This window comes from Macaca fascicularis, chromosome 6, assembly GCF_037993035.2.
Source record: "Macaca fascicularis isolate 582-1 chromosome 6, T2T-MFA8v1.1".
Classification (NCBI taxonomy): Eukaryota; Metazoa; Chordata; class Mammalia; order Primates; family Cercopithecidae; genus Macaca; species Macaca fascicularis.
This window is the reverse complement of record NC_088380.1, coordinates 103,481,934-103,500,676: the sequence shown is the minus strand read 5'-3', so window position 1 is coordinate 103,500,676 and position 18,743 is coordinate 103,481,934. Positions and strand designations below refer to the sequence as shown.

Sequence of the window (18,743 nt, the reverse complement as noted above, 5' to 3'; positions counted from 1 at the left end):
ATGGAGGATGGAGGCGGAAGGGTGAGTGACGGCAGGAGCACATGAGGGGTCTTTCCTGAGATAGGGAGGGGAACCGGCCCAGGACCTCAGTGCCCATCGCGTCCTTCCTCCTCCTCCTCTGCCTCTGTGACTGTTTGACTCAGACTGCAGCGACAGACATGAGTATGTGCAGAGCGTGTGTGCTCCCTTGGGGGTGTGTGCTCATATTGGCAGGGAGGGATGTGATCGTGTACAGAGCGTGTGTGCACACCTTGGGGGTGTATGCTGGCATTGGCAGGGACAGATGTGAGCACGTACAGAATGTGTGTGCACACCTTGGGGATGTGTGCTGGCATTGGCAGGGACAGATGTGAGTGCGCACAGAATGTGTGCTGGCATTGGCAGGGACAGATGTGTACAGAGCATGTGTGCACACCTCGGGGGTGTGTGCTGTTGTTGGCATGGACAGACATGAGTGTGTACAGAGCGTATGTGTACCCCTGGGGGTGTGTGCTGGTGCTGGCTGGGACAGATGTGTACAGAGCGTGTGTGTACACCTCAGGGTTGTGTGTTGGTATTGGCACGGACAGACGTGAGCGTGTACAGAGCGTGTGTGCACACCTGAGGGTATGTGCTTATGTTGTTTTGTAAGTGGCAAATACGTGGCCCTTGCGTCGGGAGGCCCTGCGCCCATGCTGAGTCCATCAGTGGCCCTCAGGTTGGGGTCTCCATCTCCCCAGACAGCACTCGAGTGTCTTGAGGTTTCAGATTCTTCCTCTCCAGGTACTTGGGCCTCCTCAGGACCAAACACCCAGAACGAGCCAACTGCAAACTACGAGAACGTTCAAATCCATCTTCAGTAGGAAAAGCAAAAGCAATTGGAATAATTTTCCAACATGACCTCGTGGTTAAGCCGTTAGATACTCCAGCCAGCAGATTGAGTCACTTTAAAATTCACGCCGATTAAAATGGTTTTGAGGGTTGCAGAGCTTTACCACTAAACCTTGAAATAATTGAAGCATTCTGCTCTACTTGCTTACTAACTAGGGTTGGAGATAACTTTCAGTCCAAAGTAGCAACCTTCTAAATCCAGCTTAGATGTGAGGCTCCCACTGACACAGGAAGAGACAGTGGCCCTTGTTCACTCTCCTGTGTTCACATACTTTGTCATTTTTTTTGTATCCTGATCATCACTTCTGCTTTTCCAATTGAAACTAAAGGAATTTTAGTTCTGGTTTGGAGAAGCTGTGGTTAGTGGTTTCTTTTCATGGTTTGCTTAATCTCTTAAGTCTGGTGCTTACGTTTACACAAATGCACTTTTCTTTAGTACGACGGTGTTGTTGCCCAGGGCTTCTCCCTCCATATCTGCTCCCCAGGAGGCCCCCTAGGAATGGACGCTGGAGATCCAGCCCCTCCTTCTTTGAGTCCATTGTAGGTTTGGCTCAGAGAAGAAAACAGACCTCTGGGTTAGGTGCCCCTGACTGTTTGCTTGTGAAATGTTTAACAATAAGGTGCCTTCCAAACTAATTTTACACACTGATAGTTGTAGCTTGAAGTATCACTGCAGTCATAAGAACAAAAAACACTCCCATAAAGTAGATAGGCAGAAAAAAGCCATAAAAATTTAATAAAGTACAAATAAAATGGTGTTGTAAGAATGTACAGTGGGAAATGCTCTCAGTCCAGCCAGATCGGCTGTGGTGTCCTCCTGTAAATACATTCAGCCACCTATGGCCCTGATCTCAATCACTACTGTGAATTGTGATCCAGAATGTTCTTGGGGGGCCGATGCCTGGACTTTGCCAGCAGCTGAGTCTGGTTGGGCGTCACGGTGGTGATGAGCTTAGCGCGGCCAGCTGGGCTGAGGGGTGGCCACCCGTGCACTCGCCACGTGCAGTCGTTATTCTGGTGATGGAGTTGCACTCGACGCGGCTTGTCCACCTGGGCTACTTAAAGTACCGGGAATCCAACTGTGAGCGGGTGCCTCCCGACATGGGAGCTGTCTTTCTTATCCAGGGCCCTCTAGCACTGCAGACCCCAGCCGCCGGTCCCTGAGCCCACGGGGAGGCACCGGAGGGCTCTGCTGGGCCATGGAGGTCCCCGAGCAGGTGGTCACTCATTGCTTATGGGTGGTCCATGGCCTGTGAGTTTATTCCCGGGGTCTGTGTGGACAAGGTTAACCAGTTCACAGCTGGGGACTTACACAGGTGACACTAGTTAAAGTGGAATCTATATTAGCTCGCACGGGAGTAGGTGAGGAGCTGGAGGCGAGGGGAGGCGAGGGGAGGCGAGGGGAGGCGAGGGGAGGCGAGGGGAGGCGAGGGGAGGCGAGGGGAGGCGAGGGGAGGCGAGGGGAGGCGAGGGGAGGCGAGGGGAGGCGAGGGGAGGCGAGGGGAGGCTTGGCCCGGCCCGGCCCTAGCACTGAAGCCCGGGCTCCTGACATTTCTGCGTCTTCCTGTTGAGGGGCTGCCAGGGCCCCTGTGGGTCCTGAAGACAGTGGGTGCCCTATGGACCAGGGGATGCGGAAGCCTCTAGAGGCTGCGGGAGGCAAGGAGAGGGTCGCGTCCCCAGAGCCAGCTCTGCCGGCAGCTCGACGTTAGCTGGTGGGACCTGTTTTTGGACTGCAGCTTCCAGAAATGTGAGAAAATAAGTCAGTGTTTAGGGCGCTAAATTTGGGGTGATTTAGTGGAGAAACAGAAAACTAGCCCAGGAAGGTGCACGCATTGAAATGTGCTCTGTCCAGGTGTTCACAGTGGCGTGACGGGGATGGCATCAGGGTTCTGGGAACTGCAGTTTTAGTGAAGGAAGGGGGCTCACCACCCCTTTCCTCATGTGACTGAAGGTACGTATGCCTGCCACACTGCCCAGGACACGGGGACTAGAATTTTGACTTTATTATGGGAACCAAGCCACAGTCAGAACAAAGTGAGGACTGAAATGAGCTTCCTGCAGCCTGAACTGGGAAGAGGAATCGCAAGTAGTTTGTGTTTTTCTGCACAGACCTGTCCTTTCAGATTTTGTTGAGTTCTGGAAAAAGGGAGAAGCACACCTCGGCGAGGGACGGTGTTTCTGGAGGTGGGGCGGCTTCAGCCTGAACGTGGCCGTGTGGCTGGGAGGCTCGGAAACTGCCCTCCAAGGGCACCCATCTGTTCCTTTCTGCACTAATACCTCCTTTACAGAAATTCCAGAAATTCCAGAGCAGTGCGGGAGGCCTCTGGTCTGGATGGGTTTGTGGGGACCGAGGTCATGGGGTGTTGTCCCAAGTACTTATCCTGATGTTGCAGAGGCTCTGTTCCCAAATAATTATTCCACAGTTTCAGAGCCTATATCTGAGTGATAGTCTTAACTTTGTTGCATAAAAGCAAACAAAGTATGTCTTGAGCGTCTAAAAATCCATTTAGTAGTCATGACTGTAACCTCATACATGGGGCTTTGGGATGGAGTGAAAAATCACCGTCACCTGGCGTGGACGCTGCGTGGTATTTCTAGCGTGGTGGCCTGCTCGTGCCTTGAGCTCCATCTGCAGCGTGAGCAAGAGCTGTGCATTTGAGAAATGTGGGCAGGTCAGCTTGCTCCTCCAGGGGGGCTGTGAGGATGTGGGTGAGGGGCCTGGGATGAGGCCACGTCAATGGGAAGGAACTTGGTTGTGTCAGCAGATATGTCTGCCTCTACAGGCCCGCAAGCCAGCCAGAACCCAGTTTTCCTTTGGTCATCTAATGCCAGAAAAAAAACCTGTTTCTTAGAGATTCTCATAATTTATATTAATGAACCATTTGACCCTACATAAAATGTTATAAATGCATAAGGCTTTACAACTTGGCAGATGTGTAACTCACATGTTAGGATTGAATCAAACTGTTGAAGATACTTGTTTCACGTGAAGGTTTTTAGCATTTTATGTGCAAACCAAATGCCAATAGCATTTTGAAAGAGTATTTTGGAATTTTAAACACAGAGTGGGACAGTGCTGGGTCTCTGGGATGCTGGTGGGGTGTATGTGACCACAATCTCTTGGAGCTTGCAAGCAAGCAGGATTCCTAAATTGTCACACCTGCAGTGCTGGAAGTCAAAGTGGATTTCTGTAAACGAGGTATTAGTGGAATAAGGAACAGATGAGTGCCCTTGGAGGGCAGTTTCTGAGCCTCCCAGAGACCCCAGGAAGAAGCGGGGTAGGGGGGAAGTTACCCCCTGGATGGTGGAGCCAGGTTTGCTGGTGGCCCTGGGTGGCAGGTCATTACGTGCAATAAGGAACAGGTGAGCGCCCTTGAGGGCGATTTCTCGGCCCCCTTTGCAACCGCAAGTGGAAGACGCCCCAAAGTGGGGGGTGTTGGGGGTCGAATTTCCAGTGGGGCCGGGTTTGCTGGTGGCCGCTGTGTGGCAGGTCACTGAGTGGAGCGATGGGAGGTGAGTGGAGAGGGAATAGTGGACGTACCCTCCACAGCTACTGCTGGGAGTTGGCTCTGGTAGCAGAGGGGGCATAGAGGGATTCCCATCAGGGGCAACACGGCTGGGGTCCCATGTGCGCTGGACGCTGAGGTGTGGCCATATGTGATCTCAGTCTCCACAGCCACTCTGGGAAGTGGGTTCAGTTACCTTCCCATCTCACATTTGAGAAATCTCAGGGGCTGACATCACAGCTGGGTGGGGTGGAACTAATGTCTCAGGCAGGATGTTGGCCCCAGAGCCCAGCTCTTACCCGCCCTGCTGTTTTCAGTCCACCAAGCTTGTAGAGAGGCGGGTGTGGTGGTGGGGGGCAGAGGTCGTGCGTTTCAGGGGGCTGCTGAGAAACCAACACAGTAGAAGGGGAGCAGGAAATAAACCAGGCAGGAGACACAGGCAGTGCTTGGGAGATCTGCGCAGGGTCTGGGTATAGGGGGCACCTCTGGGCCTGTGAACCCCGTTCTGTGCTCCCGGCTTGCCCAACCTTGGCCCTCAGCCACATGTCTGCTTTAGATGAAATCTCAGTCCCTTGCGTGGTGCGGGCATCTTTTCTCCCTGGCTTTGCCTCTCCTTAAATCAGTCTCAGTGTGGGTGGTGGGGTGGGTGGTGGTCCACGGAATTTGCCCTCCACCTCCCCATCCTTGTCCTATCTGGCCTGTTACCTGAATATGTGTCTCTTCAGAGCCTGCAAATGAGTGGGGGCCACGGCAGCCTCTCGCTGGCCGGCCTCAAACTTTTATTCATCAGAATCATGTTAAATGCTGATTCCTAGGCACCCCATTAGACTCTCTACGCCTGCCTGGCATGGGTACTTTGAGGAAGGTACAGAGGGTTGCTGGGCTGTTCCAGGAGGGAATTTGCATTTGTGGAATGTCTACTGTGTTCCTCCCAGCACCCTACTTTCCACGCACACGTGGCATTAAACCTGGAAGACCTCTGGGTGCTGTGCTGGTGAGGAAGCCCCGCCTGGATGAGGGGCTGCTGGGGCTTGGACTTGATTACTGGGCTGGGGGCTGCTGATGGGATGCCCTGGGAAGTCCTGCTGTGCACTCGGGGGGGTGCAGAAACAGGCTCAGGAAATACAGACCATGGATCTAAAAAATCCTACTGGAAAATCTTTTATGAGCAAATTTGCATCTGACTGAAGATAATCATTGCTTGAGTAATTGGTTTGTTTATAAAACCGGTCCTATGAACTAATAGATTAGTTTTCATTCATGCCTTGTCTATAACGTAAATAGCTGTTACGGCAACCTAAATTAACTTTAAATTTTGTATCAGATTGCATTCCAGATTACAAACAGCTGCTTGATAATCTAATTGATAAAATGGAGGAATTTGGTACTTGGAACCCAGAGTGAAGAGAACAGAATTGCTTTGGTTTCTCAAAAGCGTGTGACGGGTGACCTGGGGTGAAGAGAAGTGGCTGGAGTCATTACACTCGAGGAGATGATCTGGCCCAGCTTTTCTCAGCTGTCTTCTGGATAAAACAAAAGGGCGATAAACGTGGAAAAATTCAGTACTTAGTTTGTCTATGCCCTGAGCTTCTCATACAATCATTAATGTGACCGGGCTGTATCTGAAGCCTCCATACAGGCACAAAGAAATTAGGCTAGATTAAGGCAGCCGGCATCCTCTGGTGCCTGGGCCACATGTCATCTCCTAAAGCCCTTTTGGGTGAAATGACAGTTGCAATGTCTGTTGTTTGGAGGAGTGTAATCTCACGTATGAGATGTAGATTTAAAACACCAAAGCCAGGAAGCTTGGTGGGAGTGGCTGTCTTCCAAGTGGTTTTCTGTGCTGCCATGGACGAGGTGTGGATGTGTCATCCGTTGGTGAGATCCACTGGTGAAGGGGCTAAGCAAACCCTTCGCGGGGGGCGGGGTTGTGAAACTACATCTCTTCTGGCATCCCAAGTAAATACATTTTGTAAAACTTGTGAATTTGACCCTGACCCTAACCCTGAGTGTTGAGTCTGCTGCAGTGTCTGGAGCCGTCTTCGACATTGAGGGTGACTGACTGTAAATGACCGATTCCTCAGTGGTGAAAGTTCAAATTTAGCTTCCCTGAGGAAGCCAGACCTCAGTCACACGTATCTCCATTGTAAACACTGTGGCTTCTACACGAGTGGCTGCAAGTTTCCAGGTTCTCCTTGGAGAAGCAGCCATGCGGTGCTTGGTGATTTGATAACATCAGCCACCTTCTGTCTTCTGTCTAATCATGGTACAAATGATTCTCCTACAAGGAAACGGATCTGGTTTCTTCCCCGATCATTGGAAGAAGCAGCCCACCTAGGGACTGCACCGTCCTCTGCATTTTCACAGCAAAGCCTGTGTCTGTCTGTGAGGAGTGTCATGTGTGTTATGGGAATCATGAGAATTGCCTTAATTCTTCCACTTTTTGAGGGCTCACGCAGCTCTGCCTGTTTTACCTGGGATGAGCAGCGGGTGGTCTCTGGCTGCTGTGCGACTAGGGCTTGGGGTGCATCATCACATCCTGTGGCCTGTCCAGGTGGACATCATTGTCTTTTGCCTGTTGGCTGAGGCAGCTGTGATGCCATGGGGGTCATACTTGTGTCGGGGCCAACCCAGTTCTTCCCGTGTACACCTCTCCTGCTGGAGTGCCTTTCCTTATGATGACGTGTTGAATTAGCGTGGAGAATGCAGAGAGGCTCTGGGCCTCTCCTTCCCATTCTTACTCCCTGGAGCTGTGATGCCCGACAAGGGAGCCCATAGCCAGAGGCTCCTTTAAATTTAATTAGAATAAAGGTTTGATTACATAGCTAAACACATTTGAAAAGAACTTCACAGATTAAATTCCAGATTCAGCCCTTCAGGCCCAGTGGCCACATTTTGGGGCTCAGCAGCTGTAGGTGGCCGTTGTCTTTCTGTGTTGGCTGAGCAGATTGGGACGCTTCCGGTTCAGCAGGCAGTTCTCTTGCATGGTTCTGCCTGTGGTGAGGACACCTTGGCTGGAGAGCCTCGTGGCGATGCCATAGGCCTCTGGCTGCAGCCAGGCTGCACGGTTCCTGTGCCCCGCGTCCTGTGCAGGGCCAGATGGATCCCACCACAGAGTGAGCACTGCTAGACTTGGGTACTGTGTGTAGACAGCAGAGGGGCATGTCTGTGCCTTGCTGACTGGCCTCCTTGGCCAGGCTCCCGTCTCCAAGTCTTCAGGGGAAATGCATCCACCATCCACACCGTGCACCAGAAGAAAACTGCAGGCTTCTCTGTGGGTGGTGAATTGAGATCATGCAGAGTGACTAGGCTTGGGCTCCTGGCCAGCGTGGAACCTGATGATAGCTTTAGGTGGAACCCGACATGCCTCCATGTGTACATGGCGAAGAGAATGCAGTGTTGGCAACTTGAATCCAAATGTGCTCCCGTTTTGAGGTGGAAGGTTCTGGGAGTATTGGCCGTTGCTGATTGTCCTGCTGTGGAGGACTTTGAATGCAGGCACTGGTTTAGGGTAACCCTGGTTTCCTGGTCCTGTATGTGGGCATCCCTGAGTGTGCTGGGCTGGAGGAAGGCAGGGCAGATGGGAGGGTGACAAGAAGTCAGGTGTTTCCAGCTGTGGGGAGTGATGCCATCAGATGGCCAAGATCAGGAGGGTGGTGGCCAGGGGACCAAAGCAGGGGTGGGTGGAAATGCCATGTTTCCCGGGGCATGGGGAGGACCTGTTGAGCTCTATTCCTGGGCAACAGTTCTTCCATTCTCAGGAATCTGTGCCATTGTAATTGAGTAGCAAATTCTGTAATTGCTCTAATTACTTTCTGTTAAGTCCCCATCCCAATTACCATGAATTAGCAACAGTGACAACAGTTTCCCTGATCAATCTTTGCCAAGAAAAACCAGTGGAACTAGTTTTAGTTACCTTGAGTTCCCTCCAAATCAGATTCCTTAGTGGCTTGTGTCCCCAGAGCTGCTGCAGTTCCTCCTGGGCCTAGCAGACACATTCCAGACATTCACATCTCAGCTCAGATGTAGGCGTGCACATTATTTACCGAAAATCGCACTGTGCTGTGATCGGCTTGAGCTGACGTTCTCTAGGTGGGAGGCAGAGGCCAAGGACCTGTGAGGGACTGTCCGAGTGTCCTCTCATTGACTTGGAGCAGGTGCACATCTGTTCTTCAAAAGTTCTAATGGGATGAAATTAGAAATATGAATTTTTAAAATTCATGTGTTATGAACACTGTTCCGTGATTTCCTCTGAAATGAGAGACTATTTGTGGACAAGGCAGTTGGCCTGCAGCTCTCCTTAGAACTGTCCTAGACCTCGATGCCATCCTATGGTCTCTTCCTGGGTGTGGGGTGCACTGCTTGAAGCAAAACCAAAGGAAAGAATGTGGTCAGTGTGCATCACTACTGCAGCCAGCTCAACGCGCCCACCCACTGGGAGGGGGGCCGGATCACTTAACATTTTAAATGCATTTAACACTAAACCAGCAAATCAGCCAGTACTTTCTGTAACTGAACTGCCTGGCTCATGGGAACCTGACACTTGACTTTTCAGAAGAGAATACTTGCTTCTGTGGAGTGTCAATATTTGTCTCATTTCTTGAGACTTTGTTCAAAGTGATGAACATGTGTAAATTAGGCCACAGAGCTCTCTAGGCACAGTCAGGGGAGTAAAAGGCTGTGAAAGATGCGGCCTGATGTGAGCTGTGGCCAGGCACTTTGGAACCTGGGATCCCATCTCCAGCCTTTCAAAGGACATAGAGGAATATAAAATGCAGATGGGAGAGTTCATATTTTAGGCTTCTCTGTTCTTTTGAAATCAAAGTGCAAAGAAAAAGTTTTGCCTTGAGGTCTTATCCCTTACTTGTTTTTCTCCTGAGGTTTTAAAATTTTCTTAACTGCTTTTTTCTCCCCCAATCCTTGGGGAACTTCTATCTTCTTATCTTCTTAAAAGATATAGTTAAATTGAACACTGAAATTTAAAAACATGCTTTCATATTATTTTTCTTTTAACGTATGTATCTGACATTGGTGAAGAACTAAGTGGGCGTGTTGCTTTACTTTTAGTTTAGTTTATTTATTTTTTTGAGACGGAGTCTCGCTCTGTAGCCCAGGCTGGAATGTAGTGGCACGATCTTGGCTCAGTGCAGCCTCACCTCCTGGTTCACGCCATTCTCCTGCCTCAGCCTCCTGAGTAGCTGGGATTATAAGTGCCTGCCACCATGGCTTGTTCATTTTTGTATTAGTAGAGACGGGGTTTCAACATGTTGGCCAGGCTGGTCTTGAACTCCTCACCTCAGGTGATTTGCTCACCTTGACCTCCCTATGTGCTGGGATTACAGGCATGAGCCACCACACTCAGCCTGAGATATTCTTGATTGTAACTGTAATAGATCCCTTTAATAAAAACAGAACAACAACAACAACAAAAAGCTCTCTGAAAAGTCCCAAAATTAAAGAGCTCACTTGGAAAGGGATTTGGACACCAGTTGAATGGCCCAGCACAAACCATAGTTACATGGGCCACTCGGTCTGTTAGATTCTTAGGGTATTTGAAGTGGTGGGGATATTTGCATTTCTGCCTCTGGATATCGTGTTAGTATGAATTCGGCTAGTGTTTGAGGGCCAGGCTCAGATCCGGGAAAACAAGAGCCCCTGACCTCACGGCACTTCTCTTCTATGTGTGTGTGTGTGAGGAAAATAGAAAACACAAGAATATTTTTTTTTCAATGAGCTGGGAAGATGGAAAAACAAGCTTAAGATGTTTACTTGTTCAGAAGAAAGGAAGTGCAGGGAACACTCAGCTTTGCTGCTGCTGAAGGAGGCCCCTGGCGGAGGCTGTTTCAGAGGTTGGGTTTCTCTGAGAAAGGTAAGAGGCAAATAGGATGCCCTATCTGGTTTGCCAGAGATGGGGAAAGTTAGTATCCCCAAAACAGCCTCAGCATTCTTTGAAAGGCTTCAGAAAACCAGCTAGGGTGTGGGACCCTTGTTGGCCGCTGGGTAGAAGGAAAACATTGCTGGTCCTGAGGACTGTATTGTTCTTCCACTGCTATAAAGAACTACCTGAGGCTGGGTAATAAAGGAAAAAAGGCTTAATCGGCATACAGTTCTGTGGGCTGTACAGGCTTCTACATCTGGGGAAACTTACAATCATGGTGGAAGGTGAAGGGGAGGCAGGCATGTCTTCACATGGCTGGAAGAGGAGAGAGAGTGAAGGGGAAGGTGCCGTGTACCTCCAAACAACCAGATCTCAGGAGAACTATCATGAGGACAACACTTGGGGGATTGTGCTAAACCATTAGAAACCACCCCCATGAGTCAATCACCTCCCACCAGGGCCCACCTCCAACACAGGGTTAGAGTTCAGCATGAGATTTGGGTGGGGACACACAGCCACACCACGTCAGGCTTCCCATTCTTCTCTTGCACGTGCTTCCCAAATGGTTCTGTCATTGGTTTTTGTTTTTGTTGATACATAATATATGTACATATTTTCTGAGTGCATGTGATATCTTGATTCATCCCTATATTAATCAATCTGGGTACTTGGGATATCTTTCACTTGAAATATTTTCTTTTCCTTGTGCTGGTAATGTTCAAGTTATTCTCTCCTAGCTGTTTTGATAATACACAGTAGATAACCCACTGCCATCCCCTTGCTGATTTACCAATAGTAGGTCTTGTGCTCCCATTAGGCTGTGTGTTTGTGCCCATTAGCAGCCTCTGCTTATGAGTGGGCTCTGCTGGGCCCTGTTGACCACCTACTCTTAGCCTCCATGAGATCTCTCAGCTCCTGCTTATGAGGAAGAACATGCACCGTTTCTTTGCTTGGCTCGTTTGCTTAATGTAAGGTCCTCCAGCTCCATCCATGCTGTTGCGGATGACAGGGCTCTCCGCTGTGTGGTGGAGTATTGCTCCTGTGTATGTTCAGGCCACGTTCCCTTCATCCCCTGTTGACGGGCACTCAGGTGATTCCGGACCTTGGCTGCTGTGGATGGTGCTGCATTGAAGCTGGGAGCTGTCACTGGCTTCATATTCAGGGGACATGAGCCACTTTGATGTTCTCAAGCAACCTATCCCCAAAGCCTTCTGTAGAATGCCGCATTCCCTTGTGCCCATGGCTTCCACTAGGAGGAACCATTGGGAAGGGGCTTTGAACCCTTGGGTTTCTGTCTTTAATTGGTACCCGGGTGCACTGACCAAGCAGGGGTCCCAGTGACCCTGGACACTACCTCACATAAGGTCCAAAGATGCAGTTAGGTTCTTTTTTAACTTTAGAAAAAAAACGCTTTGGACCTGATTAAGCTATAGCATTATCAGTTAGTGTTTTTCCTATTAGAAAGGTGTATATTTTATTTTCTAGGAAGAAAAGAAATCCTGTTAAATACTCTAACCACAGATTAAATCATGTCAAGGAAAGAGGTACTATTTTGGGGGGAAATTGTCCCTTCATGTCAAAGATCAAGGGGATGACTTCCATTGTTTAATTGAGTTAATTATGAAATCTTAAGTGGTTTGAGGGGCTGTGGTGAAGGTTATTACAGAGTCGTGTGTCTTAGCGAATGGCACAAACGGCCTTGTGGGCCTACTTTGGCTTTGTTTGAACCTGTAGATTGTTAAACTAATTTTAGTTTAACATTCTGAGGATTATAAATTGATTCTTGTCTAAGAAGAGGTTTCTGTTGTCTTTGAAGACAGGAGCCACAATACAGAAGGTCCCTGGCTCCCAATGGTTACATTTGTGTTTTTTTTCAACCTCGTGATGGTGCGAACTAGGCACACTCAGTGCATTGTTTGGCCCGAGATGGGCTGCCTCTGGATGAACTCCTTGTAAGTTGAAACTATTATATCAAATGCACTTTCTATTTAGGATATTTTCAGCTACGCTGGGTTTATTGGAACAGTTTCATCCCATGGTAAGTCAGGGAGCATATGTGCTCATAAAAGTAGAGACAATCTTATAGATACCATTAGGTATAAAGTCTGACGTTACAGAGATACGATGAAAACAATCAAGTGGGACTTGGAAGCCTTAGAGGGGCTCACATGGCGGCTCCTGGAATGCAAACGTGAGCGCCACTGGCTTCTGGATGTGACGTCTGTGCCTTCTGCTCAGCCCAGTGGGTTATCAGCTGCTCTCGAGGGCAGAGCGGTCCAGCGTTCCTGTGTTTAGGAGTTTGAGCTGCCTTAAGAGGCTAGGTCATTTCTCACTGGTGTTTCAGGGCTTTAGGCCTTCTGAACAAGCAGGAGGAAGGACGACTTTGTAGAGCTTTGGAAATCTCAACGGACTTCAGGGCCATCCCCCTTGGCAGGAGAGAGCCCCACTGGAGGTGAGCAGGGTGCCGTGCAGGCCTGTGCTGGGCCCAGGCATGTACGGACGTTGTGAGGGCCACAGGACACAGATCGGTCTTGGTTCACAACTGGTGTGGATGGCCACGCAGCATTTCTGGCAGGTACATGAGTGCGGGGAGGTGGGTTTTGGGGTGTGCTTCCTTGTTGCCTAGTTGCTTGGAAGACCCCTATTCAGACCCCATCCTGAGTCACCGTGACAGGCCTCCGGCTTCACACGCCACACAGAAGCCTTGGTGTCGGTCACTGACGCCCACCAGATGTCAGATATGCCTATGTATCTTCCCTGGTCTCGGGATGGGTCTTGTTTCGAGGTTATAGTAAACGTTCTTTAAGAGGGGTTTTGGATATTTTTTTTGTTTGCAAGGAGGCAGCAGGGAGTACTTGAGCAGTGAGATCCCCTTCCCAACCAATGAGAATTCAGATCACAGCAGGTAATTATGGCAGCGGGGCTGTGAGATCAGCTTCCCAACCAATCAGATCACAGCAGGTAATTAAGGCAGCGGGGCGGGTGGCCAATCCTGAACTGTGGCTATGGCTGGAGTCTTGCCCCGCGGACAGAGCGTGCTGGGGCCTCGGTGGTCCACTGTGGGGTGGGTGGAGCGCATGAGCTGTGTGCTGCTGGGCCGTGGCTGGCTCCCCAGCCTGGGGTTTAGGCAGGACTCGTTCTGAAGACAACTTGGAACCCAGGAAGCAGCACGAAAACAGGTTTGTGCGTTTCTAGATCCTTGGTGCTCCCCAGTCAGACAGTGTGCAGGCTCTGAGGGGTCTCGCCAGGAAGACTTGCACAGTCGGCCCCGGGGTGGATGCGGCTGCAGCGGGTCTTGCAGGAGCTGGAAGTGGGGGTGTCTCACAAGTGGGACCTTTCAAATGGGTCCAGCAGGATGCATCTGTGGAAATGCTGCCACCTAATGTAGGACTGCGGCCAGCAGGGCCTGAAAGGCTACAGCGGGCTCTGTTTCTGCTCTCTTGAGAAAGTCTCTGCACGGTTTTCCTTGGTTTTTGTCTGTCTGGAGGCTGCTTCCCCCTTTCTTGGGCTTACCTAGCCTTCTGAGCTTCCTTGTTGAGTATGACAAAGCCCTGAGAAGGCATTTTTATTGCATAATTGTGTTATCCTGGTGGCAGGATAAATGACCTGCAAATGTGGGTGACTCAGTAGCTCTGAGGGTGTTCAATATCCAAGACAGAGGTGGGAATGAAATGTTCAGACAGGTGTCAGAGGGTCTGTTCTCTGCTTCACACTGGGGCCCTGGTTTGCTGTGACAGTCTTCACACTCGATCCAAAATGGGGATAATGAAGTCTCACGGATTCGGCTTCAGCTGAGAGCTGCCTCCAGCACAGTCTTGTGTGAGTAACAGTTTATATGTTTGGTGCGAAGGGCGGGCCCCAGTTGATCTTATTTGTGGTGGTGCTTATGGTGGCTTTTCCATAAGGAATGTAAACTTTATTAGCTTTGGCAAGGAAATCTTGAGTAAATCTGAAGAATGTTTCAGGAAATTCTGGAACCTACAGTGAATCTGGAATCTGCATGAAATTGAGATTTGGATTCTCATGATTTCCTAATGCTACCCCGAAGCCCAGTAGTTGAGATAGTCGTAGAGCTTCAGTTGTGCTGCCCAGTTCCCCATTTTAAAAGGAACACGTTGATTTCATCTAGAATGTTCTGATCTCTGAGTGCTGCCAGCGGTGTGACCAGCCCTCTGCATCAGAGGGGAAGCCAGGGCTGCGCTCACGGCATCGCGGCAGCTGGGAGCTGACCCAGGACCTCAGGCACGTGTGATGCTGACCATTTTCTGTAAACTCCAAGGGTGCAGTGGTCTCCTTGGCGCTTTACAGTCTTCTGAAGCTTTTGATGTGTCTGCACTTTATAGATTTTTCAGAAGTAGATGGCCTTTTCCCACACCCTTGGGCTGAGTTTCGTCAGAGGCTGGTGTGTGGGAAGCACCACACCCACATTCTGACAGGGAAGACTCTGGTGCCCAACTGAGGTCAGAGGGGAAATTTGTTTTTCCTTCCCTCCAGTCTGGTCCAGCTGCTCCCTGGTTGGTCAGAAGAATATCATGCTTATCCAAGTCATAGGCAAACCCCCTAAGTCAAACATTTGTCTTTTTTCTTTAATATACCCGTTTCATTTATATGGGGCAAGAGATAGAGAAATGTCTTTTAGGGGAAAATTAATTTCTTTAATTACACAAAACTTTTTGGATAAAAACTGTAATCAAGAGGCTATTTTTGTAGAAAGATCTAGTTAAATACTATAGTTGGAAAGCTCCTTATATTTGATCTTAAACTTGGGCCCGGTGTGCATGTCAGCACGCTCGTGCTCATGACACCAGGCTCAGCTGTGAACTACAGGCACCGGTACATATAGCCACCCCATCGATTGCTTCCCCAGCCGTTCCTCCTGGCCTTGTTTCCCCTTCCCTGTGAAGGAGGGAGCAGTTCTGCCTGCTCTGAGATGCCGGCAGGCCTGCCGTTGGAGCAGTGGGCACCTCCCACCTTGAAATGGTTCTTCGTGGTGCAGTTGCACCACGGTAGGTGGACTTGTCTTTGTTGCCTTCCACAGAGGACGGTTAGGGTGGGCAGGAAAGAACTCTCTGCTACAAGTTTGCATTCCAGGCTGTTTCCAGAAGTGGGAATTCTTGTGCCCTGGAGTCTGGGAATGAATTTCTAGTTTCCCAGCTTCAGGTGGAATTGAAAATGAGTGAGGCAACCCACCACACCCATCTGGAGCCAGGAACTAGAGCCATTTTTAAAGTGGCAGTTTCTCCATAAGATTAGCAAAAAAAATGCACTCAGCACGTTTCTTTCTTTCTCATATGCATTTGTCCATCTAAAATGGGAATGGTGGTTTTTGAAGCATGGATGTAGTTTTAAATTTTGAGTATTATAAACCTTAATGTAGCTTGTTAAAATGTTGGCCTGATTATCTGGAGATTTACTAAACCTTTGGAGTGGTAATAATGAGTTGATCTATATGACTTTGCTTTCTAGGATGCAATGAAAGTACTATAATTAAAACCTCTGCAGTTAGGTGCAGCAGGCGATTGGCCAAAACAAATTTTGCCTTTTGGTTTTCTTTAACCAAACAAGGAAGTAGAGTGTAGGCTGAAGTGGCAAATTCATTTCAGAGCATGCCAGAGCCCTCAACGATTGAGCAGCCTTCTCAGGTGAACGTGTAACATGCCGTGAGTCTTGGCAAGCCTGGCTACTGATGTGTGCACGTGACACCACGGAGCCACACCTAGGAAGATGTGGTTTCTGTAGCAAGATTTGGAAAACCAAAGTGCAACTTAATTATCCAACTTTGTTACAGAAAGAGCTTTGACCAGATGGCCAAAGACCTGATTCTCTTACAATCGAGACTTGGTTATAAAATTGCCCTTACTTGGTGCCAATCAGTGTTGGTCCACAGTGGTACTCCTCCAACCTCACTGAATAGTTGGGAGACTGAAATGAGACTGTGAAAATCTCCTTAAGGTGAAAAGGGCTCTGGGGCACCCGGGAATATCCGCACACCCGTGGCCATTCCCCTTTAAGGTGGAAAGGACTGCTGGGTCACGCGGGAGCATCCGCACACCCGTGGCAGTCCTCTTTAAGGTGGAAAGCGCTGCTGGGGTGCCCAGCAATATCCGCACAACCGTGGCCATTGTGGCTGTCCCCCTTTCTGCTCAGTCACCTCTGTATTCCCGCATTCAGGCTTTGGGACACTCATGAGCAGCTCATCCCCTGGGCTGGTGAGGAAGGGGAGTGGGAGGTTGTTCTGAGGCTCTGTCACCATCTGCCCTGTCGTGAGCTGGGCAAGGCAGTGGCAGTGACCCCGGAGGAGTCTGGTCAGTGAGGGCTCCGGCAGGAAGTGCTGAGGCTTGAGGTGGCTGTGCCAGTCGTAACGAAATGTCTTCCCTCTTATTTCCATGATTCTTTCTAGTTCTGCGCCTTGCACTGCAGAGTCTCTGTGTGTCTATAAATACACATTAGTTATGATACAGGTGCCTCTTTCCCCTCTGGGGCTGGGCCCGGGGAGTAAAGTGCAAGACCCCCTCACTGCTGGATGCCCACCAGCACGAGGCACTGCCTGCCCTGCTAACTAATGCCTTCAGCGAGTCCTGGAAGCCCCCTCCTGAGCGCCTGGCCTGTTGACAGTGTACACGGGAGACAGATGAGCTCCCCTTGCCCCACACTGAGCAGAGACTGGGGAGGCGGCGGCAGCACTGTCCCCCATGGTGCATCCTGGGTGCATGGAGGAAAAGTCTGTTCATGCTTCAAACAGCCCATCCTCTCAAAAGCAGGGAGACAACCACATTTCCATCTGGAATCCTAAAAAAGGGCCCTTTTCTTTGAGGGAAGAACGTGGTATGTATGTGTGTACCTCTTTTTTTTTTTTTTTTTTTTTGAGACGGTCTCCCTCTGTCCCCCAGGCTGGAGTGCGGTGGTGTGATCTCAGCTTACTGCAAGCTCCGCCTCCCGGGTTCACACCATTCTCCTGCCCCAGCCTCCCGAGTAGCTGGGACTACAGGCGCCCGCCACCACACCTGGCTAATTTTTTATATTTTTAGTAAAGATAGGGTTTCACCGTGTTAGCTAGGATGGTCTCAATCTCCTGACCTCGTGATCCGCCCACCTCGGCCTCCCAAAGTGCTGGGATTACAGGTGTGAGCTACCACGCCAGCCCGTATGTGTGTACCTCCTTTCAAGTCTTGCCTGACCTTTGCATTTAAATATTATTGAAAAACTTAAGCACGTAACTGACAAGAACTTTATAGGTTTCTCCAAGTAAAAATATGGAAAAGTTAAGTGAACCCATAATATGTTTATTAGTCCCACACTTGGATTTTAAAGGTGGGCAAAACATCTCCCAGTTCTTCAGCCTGATTTCCATGGAATCGTGAATGAAACGTGCTGAAGTTGCCGTGCGGATTTTGTTATGTGGCGGTGACAAGTGGGGCTGGTCACTAAACAACTGGAGGGATCTCTGTCCTTTCTGTGCTCCTGTTGGACACTAGGCACGTGCTTGGCTGTTTTCTGTGTGTTGTGTGGGCAAGATGAAGACAGAATTTCCAGATGATCCACACGGTGGTATCTTCTCCCTTTTCTGTTAAAACGTGTCTTCTGCTGCTTCTACATAGACCAAGTGTTTCTCTTGCCTGTCTACATAAATGCTGTTTAACAAAAACTGTATTGTAGACATGTGAAGTTGAATTCCACATTATAAAGCAGATAGAGATGACTGAGCATTGTTTTGTGGAAGAAAGGTTTAAAATGATTTTTAGCTTTTTCCCTGAAACAGGGAATAATTTTAACTTTTTCTCTGAAATATGGAATAATGAAATGGGAAAATAATTAAATTTTCCCGTGTAATTGTTAGATTATATTTAATTATTTGTTAGATTATTCATGTATTGCAAGGGAAAAGGAACTAGATCACCTCATGCACCCAAATGAAAATTTAAAGGGTATGGGCAAATTCATTTGAACTTCTTTAATTTTTTTTTTTTTTTTTTTTTTTTGACAGTCTCACTGTGTTTCCCAGGCTGGGTGCAGCAGTGCAATGACAGCTCACTGCAACCCCAATCTTCCAGGCTCAAGTGATTCTCCTGCCTCAGCCTCTCCAACTGCTGGGATTTACAGGCATTAATCACCACACACAGCTTATCACCTCTTGGAGACTAGCTTTGAGTTTGGGCATTCAGTGAACTGTATTTTGGTTAATTCTCAAAGTTTCTCACTGTTTATCTTTAATTTGCTAGAAATCTAAATGTATTGTGAAATGCATTACATTTCCTTAGCATTCACGGATTCCCAGTTAATGGGGCAGAGACGCAGAAGGGCAGGAGGCGTTCGGACATCATCAGGGTTGCAGTTGAGTGCTTGCCCCGAACACACTGGAGCTCTGGGCTCTGTGGCCCCACGGGGGTCCTCTGTCCACTGAGGTGGCCGGGTTACCTGGAAGGTCCCTCCAGCCTCTGCGATTTTGCCCTTTTCAAGTTAACATCTTGTCATTGTCCTGGGCAGCGTTG

General features: G+C 49.3%; 1 protein-coding gene and 1 long non-coding RNA gene across 2 annotated transcripts in view; both read left to right on the top strand.

Annotated features, from left to right (window-relative positions):
* The window catches only part of LOC135971386 (uncharacterized), a 106,302-nt gene that overhangs the window by 29,173 nt on the left and 58,386 nt on the right, over positions 1-18,743 (top strand). The gene's annotated exons all lie outside the window — the stretch shown is intronic.
* Positions 2,429-6,285, top strand: LOC135971128 (uncharacterized). Its single transcript, XR_010587207.2, has 3 exons — positions 2,429-2,617; positions 2,723-2,821; positions 5,701-6,285. It is a non-coding gene; the product is annotated as an uncharacterized lncRNA (long non-coding RNA).